Below are 12,699 nucleotides of genomic sequence, written 5' to 3' on the forward strand. Positions count from 1 at the left end.
CTAGTACTTGGTTTAGTCTCGTTGATCTATCTTACACTAAAGGTTACTAAAACATGAGCATTATTGTGGAGCTTGTTAACTCCGGCATTGAGGGTTCGTGTAATCCTACGCAATGTGTTCATCATCCAACAAAAGTGTAGAGTATGCATTTATCTATTCCGTTATGTGATCAATGTTGAGAGTGTCCACTAGTGAAAGTGTAATCCCTAGGCCTTGTTCCTAAATATCGCTATCGCTGCTTGTTTACTCGTTTTTACTGCGTTACTACCGCTGCGTTACTACGCTACCATATTACCACCATCAACTACACGCCGTTACTACTCGCTCATATTTATTCATACCACCTGTATTTCACTATCTCTTCGCCGAACTAGTGCACCTATTAGGTGTGTTGGGGACACAAGAGACTTCTTGCTTTGTGGTTGCGGGGTTGCATGAGAGGGATATCTTTGACCTCTTCCTCCCTGAGTTCGATACACCTTGGGTGATCCACTTAAGGGAAAACTTGCTGCTGTTCTACAAACCTCTGCTCTTGGGGGCCCAACACTGTCTACAGGAAAGGAGGGGGAACGAAGACATCAATCCCTTTCTAAAATATACCCCTCGATCGTCTCTAAACCTGGTATATTACAACCTTTCCCCCTTAAAGAAATCTTCGACCCGAAGTTGTGGTGGTAATACCTGAAAAGTTCGGGGTATGTTTTCCTCAGGTCTTCCTCTTTTTCCCAGGTAGCTTCCCTCTCGGGATGATGCTTCCATTGTATCTTGCAGTATTTTATGGCTCGATTCCTGAGTTGTTTCCAGTTTTCCTCGAGAATCTTTGCTGGCTTCTCGATGTATGTCAAATCTGGTTGTAATTCAAGTTCTTCATGTGATACTGGCTCATCTGGGGTCTTCAAACACTTTCTGAGTTGCGACACATGGAATACGTTGTGAACCTGAGATAACCTTCCCGGTAGTTCCAATTCGAAGGCTAACCCTCGGTTTTGACTCAGAATCTTGAAAGGTCCGATGTATCTAGGGCTGAGCTTTCCTTTTACTCCAAACCTCTGGAGTCCTTTCATCGGGCTCACCTTAAGGTATACCATGTCTCCAACTCGTGGCTCCCATGTTCTCCTCTTTTGATCGGCATAACTCTTCTGTCGGCTCTGGGCTATTTTGAGCCTATCTCTGATGATGTCAATGATTTGTTGCTTTTCCTTGACATAATCAGGGTTGAACTCTTTGCTTGCTCCGGCTTCATACCAACATATCGGGGATCTACACTTCCTTCCGTAGAGAGCTTCAAACGGTGCCATCTTGATGCTGCTTTGATAGCTATTATTGTATGAAAACTCTGCTAGTGGCAAGTGCTCCTCCCATGATCCTCCGAAATCTAGGGCACAAGCCCTAAGCATATCCTCTAGGATCTGGTTGGTTCTCTCGGTTTGTCCACCGGTCTGGGGATGATAAGCGGTACTATAGTCCAACTTGGATCCTAAAGCTTCGTGTAGTTGCTTCCAGAATGCTGATGTGAACACGGATCCTCGATCCGACACGATCTTCTTGGGCACTCCATGCTTACTCACGATCTCTTTAATGTAAAGATCGATGAGTTTCTCTCCTTTATCCCGCTGATTTACCGCTAAGAAGTGTGCACTCTTCGTCAACCGGTCCACGATTACCCATATCATGTCCTTCTTTTTATTGGTCATGGGTAGTCCGGTGATGAAATCCATCCCTATTTCCTCCCATTTCCACTCGGAATAGGTAAAGGTTGTAACTTTCCTGCCGGACTTTGGTGTTCAGCCTTCACTCTCGCGGTGTATGGCATTGTGCCACATATTGTGCTATCTCTCTCTTCATATTATTCCACCAGAATAGCTCCTTTAGATCCATGTACATCTTTGTACTTCCCGGATGAATGGAGTATGGTGTTTGATGGGCTTCCCGGAGTATTACTTCCTTGATTTCAGCAATATCCGGAACACAAATTCTCTTCTGGAACCATAATGATCCAGATTCTCCGCGGTGAAATTCTGATGGTCTTCCTTCATCTATCCTTCTCATCTCCTCCATGATAAATGGATCGTCCAACTGACCCATCATTATCTCATTCTTCAAATTGACATTTAGCTCATCGGCTACTTGTAAAGCCGATAGTCCTTCATGAGCTTCTTTCTCCCAAAGTTGTATTTGGGCTTGGCTTATTTCCTTCCTCAACTCCGGTGATAACACTTGTTCCACTCCTCCAGAGTGCTCTTCCTACTCAAAGCATCTCGCTACAACATTGGCCTTCCCCGGAGTGTAATTGATGGTCAAATTATAATCCTTGATCAATTCTAGCCATCTTTTCTGTCTCATGTTGAGTTCCTTCTGAGTGAAGAAATATTTGAGACTCTTATGATCTGTATAGAGCTCACACTTGGCTCCATAAAGGAAATGTCTCCATGTTTTGAGTGCAAATACAACTGCTGCTAGCTCTAAATCATGTGTTGGATAATTCACTTCATGAGGTCCGAGTTGCCTCGATCCATAAGATATCACTTTCCGATCTTGCATGAGTACGCAACCCAATCCATGTTTGGATGCGTCACGCATACACGATGTAATCCTTGCCAACTTTTGGAACTGCTAACACCGGTGCCGTGGTGAGTTTCTCCTTCAGAGTTTGAAAACTCTTCTCACACTCCTCTGACCACACGAATGGTGTGTTCTTTCTTAATAGCTTCGTCATTGGTCCTGCTATCTTGGAGAATCCTTCAATGAATCTCCGATAATATCCTGCCATTCCGAGGAATCCTCGGATTTCCTTGACGGTCTTGGGTGCTTCCCATTCTAGAACTGCTGCTACCTTGCTTGGGTTAACAGCTATTCCATCTTTACTAATGACATGACCTAGAAATTCCACTTGATCTAGCCAAAATTCACACTTGCTAAATTTGGCATAGAGTTGATGTTCTCTTAGTGTTTGCAACACTAATCTCAAATGTTCAGCATGTTCGGCCTTGTTCTTGGAATAGATCAAGATATCATCAATGAATACAATGACAAATTTGTCTAGATATGGCATGAAAATCTTATTCATGAGATTCATGAATATTGCTCGGGGCATTTGTTAATCCAAAAGGTACTACAAGGTATTCATGATGTCCATACCTTGAAACAAAGGCAGCTTTCGGAACGTCTTCCTTCTTGATCTTTATCTCGGTGATAACCGGATCTTAGATCAATTTTGGAAAAGACTCCCGCGCCTCTAACTTGATCAAATAGATCTTGAATTCTTGGAAGTGGATACTTGTTCTTGATTGTGACATTGTTCAAATTTACGTAGTCTCCGCACATCCTTCTACCACCATCTCTTTTATCCACGAAGATTACAGAGTGATCCCCATGGTGAAACACTTTCTTGTATAAATCCTTTCTGTTCCAAGTCATCCAATTGCTCCTTAAGTTCTTTCAACTCCTTGGGCCCCATCTTGTATGGTGCCTTAGCAATCGGAGCTGTTCTCGGAATTAGGTCGATAGTGAATTCTATCTCCCTATCCGGTGGCATACCGGTAATTCCGCAGGAAACACATCCTGGAATTCATTCACTACCGGTATATCTTCCAATTTCACTTCCTTCATGCTGTTCAGCTGTAGCTCCACTTCAATCTGCGTATGTTTGTCGCCTTGGTAAATCATTCTACTTCCATCGGGGCTTTTCAACGATACCGTCTTGTTCACACAGTCGATCAATGCTCCATTAGCTTCCAACCAGTTCATACCAAGAATGACATCAATGTCCTTCATCGGTAAAATGAACAGGTCCGCGTCAAACGCGCACTTATTGATCATGATGACTTGTGTTTGTTTGGTATGGGTTACTACTATCGTTCCCCCCGCAGAAAGTATGGTTATGGGTGTATCTAACTTAGTGCAACCAATCCCATGTTTGATGATGAATTGTTGAGAAATGAATGATGTAGTTGCACCAGTATCAAAAAGTACTTTGCCAGGATGAGTGAGTATCTGGAGCGTACCTATCACCGCCCTGATCGGAGTTGACCACCTCCTCCAGACCAGGTGCGGTTCAGCTTGCCGAAGGGCTTCTTATTCTTCCAGCTCCCTCCGGTGTTTCCTCCTCGGCTTCCACCTCCTCCAGACCGACTTCCTCCGGTGTTTCTCTTGGGGCAGTCCTTCGAGCATGTGCCCCTCCGACGACAACCAAAGCATATAATCCTTGGTTTCTTGCAATCCTTGGCGAAATGCCCTGTGAGTCCACAGCTTCTGCAAACTATTTGATTTGCAGACTGGAATGCTTGGTTCTTCCTACTACCGTAGTAGTTGCTGTTGTTGTTGTTGTTGTATCTGGGCTTGAAACTCAAGCTGGTATTAGGCTTGTTACTAACAAACCTCTTAGGCTCAAACTTGGCCTTTTTCCTTTTCTCCTCCTGCAGTTGTTTGAAATCATCTTCCAGAGTGATGGCCGCATCCACCAACTCTTGAAACTCCGTCGCTCTCATCATACGGAGCTGTACTTTGAACTGGGGACTTAACCCCTCGTAAACCTTTTCTTCTTCTTGTCCTCAGTGTTGACTTCTTCAACAGCATACCGTGACAGCTTAGAGAACTCCCTGACATAGGTCAGGATGGCCTTGTCCTTTTGCTCGAGACTTTCAAATTCTCGATGCTTCAGTTCCACAATACTTTCAGGGACATTGGATTCCCTGAACTTCTTGGCAAACTCCTCCCAGGTAAATACCTTTCCAGCCGGATAAACGGCTACTATATTGTCCCACCATGATGCGGCAGGTCCACACAAGCAGGTGGGTAGCATAACGGACCTTCTCTTGGTCATTGCATCCAACGGTATTGAGCTTTCGCTCGGTATCCATAAGCCAATCTTCCGCGTCCATTGGCTCGGGCGCGTATGCGAAAGATATAGGCTTGGTGTTCGGAAGTCTCGCTAAGGTGACTCCCGGGTTCTCGGGTCTCTCTACCCGGTTCCGTTGCAGCAGCTCTTGAAAGAATTTGTTTTGCTGCTCCAACGTCACACGTTGTCGTTCCTCCACCAGCTGCATGTACTGGACGAAATTCTGCTGCGTCATGGGTGGTGGTGGTGGTGGAAACTGATTCCTGGCTGCTTCGTCAGCCTCTTCCTTTTGCTTCGCCTCGCGCTCCATGCGCTGCGCTTCGCTCTCCTCTCCTACCGGTCCCGACATAACCCCCTAGTTCTGCAACACAAGATGATACTCATAATTACTCCATGCGCAAGTTTTCTGAGCTCAACGTTGTGCACGTAACTAGTCACGCAATGGAAATCAAGAAGCAAATCCAAATCATACAAAACATATACCATATATTTACATACTTAAGTGGTCTTATTACAATACTCAAGTCGATGTGAGTATGCAAACTCACTTATTAAAGTATATGTACAAATTTCTACAAAATATTACACACTACAATACACGTGGTACTTGTGTATTGTAGTCCCGCTTCCCTTGGTAGTCTCTAGTCGATCTTCACTCCCGATACATTCCAGGCTTCCATCCGGTCGAACGTGTCGTTCTCCTGACAAAACCTGGAACATAAGGTCTCCCCGTTGGCTGGTAGTCGGAATCAGATGATGATCCTAGGGAGAAATCAGTGTTCACGAACTAATCATTCAGTGCATCGTAGTCCACCCATCGGGTATACTCCCCAGTACCTAGACCATAGGTATTTCCTACATTCGTATCCGACTCAACCTGTGTCGGATACCCTCCAACTTCTTCCTCATTTCACAGATAACTTTGGTGCTGGGTCGTGGCATCTTCATTCACCTCCCCGTCATAATACGCTGAGGTACTATGAGTTCCAGTATCAGACCCCCAACGCCAACCCGTGGAGTTCTCTATAGGAGTCACGGAACGCTGATTGTTTCCGGATTCCTCTCCGCCCTCATATCCCCCATAGGAACTTCCCAGATAGTTCCCATGTGTAACAGGTGTAGCTTCACGCTCAAGAGGATCTATACTAATGTAGTCACCTGCTGAGTAGACTGGTGTGTGCACCTCATTCTCCATAGGTTCCTTCCCCTTTGTCTCCTCCTTGGGTTCAGTAAACTCCTCCAGCATTGTATCAATTGCTTCCGCCAAATGACGGTTGAACTGAAAGAACAAGGATAGTAAGTTGCGGCTATTGTCCATGTATTTTGCTGCTTCTGCTGGTTTGCGTTTGGCATATTTGAAATGGTTAAGCATGGGATCATCGTCCTCCTCCATATGAGGAATGTGTGTGAATTTGGAACCCATAAGCTCTTTCGTCTTATGCTCCGAATATCGGTTATGGCTCTCATAACGGCTATATGGTAGGCTGTGTTCATAGTTCTGGCTTCCCCTGCTGGCATTACTACGCTCATTCCCAAAGATTCGGGAAGTCGTAGCCCTACCCTACACTTGGCCAATACGAGCACCATCATAGTACATGTATTTCTTTACTTGAATCTCGGGGATCACACCCGAATTCAAGTAACATGGCACGTAGAATATCCGCAAGTCCTCCTTCATATTCACTCCAGTGTGGAATCCATCACTTTCACGTTTCGTCCCGGACGTGAACTTGCCATTGTGGGCTGTAGATAATAGAAAGAATATAAGATTAGTAATAATGCATCATAATAGAGATAATAAAGAATTATCGCACTAAAAGATATGATTGTTGTATTCTCAATTGAATATACACCATATTTTTAGAGAATTCTTTACTAGTCCTATTTGACTCCTAACGTTCGGTCCCATTTACTAGGTTCCAACCTAAGGTCAAAGCTTTTGCTCGATACCAACCGTGGTGACCCCGCATACCACTCGCATGTTGTAGTATGCTAGTCGTTGATATAACATTCACGAAGTACCATTCCGCAAATATTACATCCCTCGAGTAGTACAACGAACATAGCAGGGTCCATAACTCATTCACTTATTATTACAAGCATCAAACATATATTGTCTTGGAGCTCCTCTTGGGTCCTAAGATGGATACCCCTAGGTTCGAGGCGAACCCACCTTAACTTACAATACGAAGTTTTACTAGGTTATACATTTATTACCACGAGCAGCTAAATACTAGGTGTTCCCACCGCTCGGCTACAACTACTACTTGGTGCTTCTAGGCTTGATCTCCACCGGAAGCCTCCCGGTTCCGTAGACTATGAGATAGTCTACGCCTTTAATACCTCCCGAGAGGTCCGGTTCTTCATAGCCGATGATCTCGGCTCCTTCGGGGTTGTCGTAGTTCTCCTCCGGACGATTCGGACAATCTAAGCAAGGGATTTAAGAGTGGGATGAGTACGAGCGTACTCAACAAGTTCATTATAGGAAAGAGGTGTTTAATGCACTAGCTACGATATTAGACCGTAAAGTCTAATACCAATGCAAGTTTTGTTAAACATTTCTTCAAGAGATTGCTTTTATTTCAAAGAGCTATGTCCGTCAGCCTTCACCGGTTTACTAGAACTTCATGGAGCTCCTTTCCGGCTGCGTTCGCAGTTCCTCATCCCGGAACAGGGAGTGACAGGTCACGGTTCTTTACACTCTGCAGAGGTGTGTTGCTTTACCCATAAGAGATCTTAACCTTGGTGCCAACCGAGTCTAGTTCTCGTCCACACTTCCTTTGGTGTGAGGCCCGGTATAAGGTCTAGCCAATCATGTTCCTCCGCTACCTCGAACACCCACCCTTTGTTGCATGCCCCGACCACGGGTCCACGCCGGTCCCATTATTCCTGTAGATTTCAAGGTGGACCCCGACCACGACGACGATGCTCGGGCTCTACCATACACTCCTACGCCGGTAGCTGCAACCCATCATAGACCGCAATACCGTGGGGACTTAGGAGTCCCCAGCCTCACCGCTTGCTCCTTCGGGCGACAAGTGTACTACGGACTATGCCGTGGGGACTTAGGACTCCCCAGCCTCACCGCTTGCCCCCTTGGATCACAAGTGTACTACGGTAAAGCGCATCCGTTGATGAACGAGAGGTGGAAACACTTTTGACTACTCCGTCCCACTCCGGATCTTATGGTTAACACGGTTATTACGGCACAAGAATCACTGGCGACATTTGTTGTTTAATCCTAGATGGATATAAACCCTTGCAATGGAACCTCCACCATATCAACACAATCCATGGTTCCATTTCCCACCACATAGTCATATTCATAGTTATGAAAGTAGTGGTTTTGGTTTTTATGCAATAGTGATAACCATAGTACTTTGCAAGTAATTTGATAGAAATACTCAAATGACATGAGCAAGTGATGAACTTGCCTGAACACTGCAAAGTTTTGCAGTTGGATGGTGTGGACTGACCCTTGTCCTCTGGTTTTAGGGTTTGTTCCTCCCTTCCGATGTCGTTGTTATTTTATGAGAGGGCAATGGTTAAAGAAGCAATTATGCATGATTCCAGTTTTAGGGTTTGTTCCTCCCTTCCGATGTCGTTGTTATTTTATGAGAGGTTAGTACTAAGATGGATTTGGAGATACTCTGTTTAGGGTAAATACAACCTTGAAATATTGTCAAGGTGTTTTGAAAGTCCAATTGCATTAATGGACTTATTTTCATTATTGAAAATAATATGTGTGATTTAAATCATTATTTAAATCCTCAAAATAGGACTTATTCTTAATTGTCTTCAAAAATTCTCTTTGATATTTTATTTAAATAGAGAATTTTATGCTGATCCTTTTTCATATTTTTAATTTATTTTTAAGAGCTTTTATCAATTTTCTATTGAATTTCAAAGTTTCATGTTTTTATTGAATTGTGAAAAGTCATTTTTGCCCCCGGGCCCACTCCGTCGGGGTGGCCCGGTGGGTTGGGCTAAACCAGCTCGGGTCCAACCGACCCGAGCGGTCGCTTGCTCACTCCCTCACCTCGCGCCGCTCGACCTAACCCTAATCCCCTCCGCTCTCACCGGCGACCGCGTCGCCCGCACCGTCGCCGGCCGATTCCGGCGGTCTCCGGCCGCCATGGCTTACGCCATGGGGCGCAATCGAACCGCCGGACGACGGCGATTCGCTCCCTCCGCGTCGATTTGGAGCCGACGCCGTCCCTCGCTCGTCATCGACCCTCACCGCCATGCCTAGGGTTTGGGATCCGCTAATCCCGTGGCTCCCCAAGCTCCGGCGTGATGGTGCTCGTGGCCGCCACGATGGGGTGGTGCTGTGGCGCTGCCACGATGGGGTGGTGCTGTGGCGCCGCCATGGCCTGGCTTGGCCTGGCGCCGCCGCGCCCTGGCGTGTGCCGCCGTGGCCGCCATGGTGGTTGGCCAGCTCGACCTCGGTACGTCCTCCACCGCTTCTTCTCTCTTATGTCCTCGTTCTTCTTCCTTTCTCGGCAGCTCTAGCCAAGGCGTTCCTCCTCATGGAGGGCCTCGCCGTGCTCGTTGCTGCCTGCTCCGTTGCGCCTAGCTTGCCGTGTGGCGTGTGCCGCTGTCGCTTGTGCTATCGCCATGAATTCTAGCTACGGTGCTGCCTCTATTCTGCTTATTAGTTAGGCTTTATTCTTGCTATCTTGATTGTGCACAGCTTCCGTGCATGTTTCGAAGCCACATGCTTGTTGAATCTTGCATATCCGGCTTGGATCCTTCCCTATGCCTCTGTTCTAGTTACTATTCTTGCTAGACACTCATGTGTATTCAATTTGGCTGCCCTGGCTTGATTACCATGTGTATTCCTTGCAATTTGCAAGTTCCAGGGCACTGGTATGTTGTCCCTTGTGCTCAATTTCATGTGTATGCTTGATTGAGCATTACTGCTGGTTTAACTGCATGATTCGATGATGAGCACCAAGTGCTTTACTAATTTATCTTGATCTAGAGGTTCATCCCGCCTTGGATGTGTTTCTCGGATACAATCATTTAATTATCTATTTATGTGTATGTGTGTGGCACGGATCGGTGTTGGTGCTTGCTCAAGCATCACTGATGCTTGCGGTGATCCTCCGGATCATTAGCATGTGTCTGTTTCATGATTTACTTGTTATTATCAATTATCCGTGTTGCCTTTATTGATTGAGTGGATAATTGATGTGAACTCGTGATACGAGTAATGATCAGCACATTTGATTGGCTTAGGCTAGATGGATGCCCACAGTGGTTGGGAACCCTAGCCCTTCTTTGAACCCAATCAGGGTGATGATAATTGTATTTGGCTTGTTGGTTTGGCTGTTCTAGGGTTTGAGGTGACCCTGGCAGTAGTCATATGCTGCCCTAGGGTAGCTCCCCTATTTGGGTGGCTTTCTGTGATGGATAGATGCTCACTGGCTAGTCACTTAGTGAATTTCTAGTAGCCTTGATGTTGATAAATAGGATAGGCACATGTTGCCTGTCAATCTGATGGTTTAGCTAGGCTAATGGGTGCTTTGTGAACCTGAATGACTACAAGGAGTAAATCCATGCCGGATTTTTCTCGGTTTTGACACTCGTGTTGTCACAACCAGTGTTCCCCGGTTTATTTTCCTTTTAGCCTTGGTTGTACTTGCCGGCACCAATTGGTTTAGTAACCAAATGATGATACACCCAGGGTTTTCCTACCCTTCTGTGCTCCTGTGATGCAAGCATGCTTAAGTATGAGCAAGATATGATCTTGCTCAGGCTCTTGTGTGGTATACCTCACTCCAGCTCCTAGAAATAGGTGTTGGTGTAGAGGATTGCTTCGTGATGCTTGGTTTGCTTGCCCTGCTCCTCCTTGCAAGCTTGTGGTGCTTTACTCCATCCGGTACTTGCTCACAGTCGACGCTTCTTGATGAATCTGTCCCCGGATGGTTTCCGGTGGCTTGTTGTTCTTCCCTGTTCTAAGTGTTCTTGCTGTTCTTGGTGAACTTACCCAGGAGCTTGTGTCGATGGAATGTTTGGGGTTTGGATGGAAAAAGGTTTTATATCATCCTCACTTTGCTCTCCCGGTCGACAGTCGAGCCCGGCACCATTTTGGTGACTCCCCCGGCTTGTGTGTGCTCGTTGTGCATGCACATAGCCCGGTGAGCTGCCCGGTTGTGTGTGTGCAAGTGCTGTGCACCTGGGCTTGATTCTATCTATGGCATGGACTCGCTCGGCGGAAACTTGAGCATATCCATCTCATTCCATTGTTTGCTAACCTGCCAAGTGGCTTTGCCACTTGGCTTAATACTTGTTTATTTGTGTATGTGTGCAGGTACCAAGTGCTGATCAGGATGAATTCAAGATCAGCAAGATCATAGAATTCATGAAAATCACTTTGTAGTTTAGTTTATTTAGATAACTTGTAATTTTCCTTTTCCTTTTTCTATTTATTCAATTCTTGTAATGTATTGTAATTCCATAATTCAAATCTGAATATTGTAAAGACAATGTATAATGTGTGTGATTATCAATAAAGCTCAAGTTTTCCTTAATGAGCTTTAAGTAATTGTTGTATTACTTATATTCTTGCTTAATGATAATTGTTTGTTAAATTATGTCAAATTTGAATTATGTGATAACCATTTAATGTTTGAATTTGAAATTCAAATTCAAAGTTGGTTTGAATTCATTCAAACAACTTAACTTGTAATTCAATCATGCAACTTAAGATTTTTAATGCAATATCACTTCTCTCTTCTCAAAAACCTAATTTTAGTCAAGTAGGAACAAGTTCATCGCACTCTCGAAACCCTAACCCTGTAAGGTGTCGAGAGAGAAACTTGTCCCCCTTTCGATGCAGTTTTTGTTTAAAAGCGCGAAATTTCCCCGTAAGTTACAATGCAATGCACATCCCTTTCTAAAATATACCCCTCGATCGTCTCTAAACCTGGGATATTACAGTAGTTGAGTTGACCAATTCATCTACTCCACTTTAGTCTAAACCTTTCATTGACATACAGAAAATAGACTTCGATGCCTAGCAGATACTTGATATGTTCCCCCTCGGGATACCATCTTCTTACATATGCATCTGTCTCTGAGGTAAGGATTAGATGTATAGTGTGGATGATGATTGTTTGCAGAAAACAGCAGAACAAGTATTGCAGTAGATTGTATTCGATGTAAAAGAATAGGACCGGGGTCCACAGTTCACTAGAGGTGTCTCTCCCATAAGATAAATAGCATGTTGGGTGAACAAATTACAGTTGGGCAATTGACAAATAGAGAGGGCATGACCATGCACATACATGATATGATGAGTATTGTGAGATTTAATTGGGCATTACGACAAAGTACATAGACCGCTATCCAAGCATGCATCTATGCCTAAAAAGTCCACCTTCAGGTTATCATCCGAACCCCTTCCATTATTAAGTTGCAAACAACAGACAATTGCATTAAGTATGGTGCATAATGTAATCAATAACTACATCCTCGGACATAGCATCAATGTTTTATCCCTAGTGGCAACAAGACATCCACAACCTTAGAACTTTCCGTCACTCGTCCCGCATTTAATGGAGGCATGAACCCACTATCGAGCATAAATACTCCCTCTTGGAGTTAAGAGTAAAAACTTGGCCGGAGCCTCTACTAATAACGGAGAGCATGCAAGATCATAAACAACACATAGGTAATAGATTGATAATCAACATAACATAGTATTCTCTATCCATCGGATCCCAACAAACACAACATATAGCATTACGGATAGATGATCTTGATCATGTTAGGCAGCTCACAAGATCCGACAATGAAGCACATAAGGAGAAGACGACCATCTAGCTACCGCTATGGACCCATAGTCCAGGGGTGAA

Source organism: Lolium rigidum, chromosome 3, assembly GCF_022539505.1.
Source record: "Lolium rigidum isolate FL_2022 chromosome 3, APGP_CSIRO_Lrig_0.1, whole genome shotgun sequence".
NCBI lineage: Eukaryota > Viridiplantae > Streptophyta > Magnoliopsida > Poales > Poaceae > Lolium > Lolium rigidum.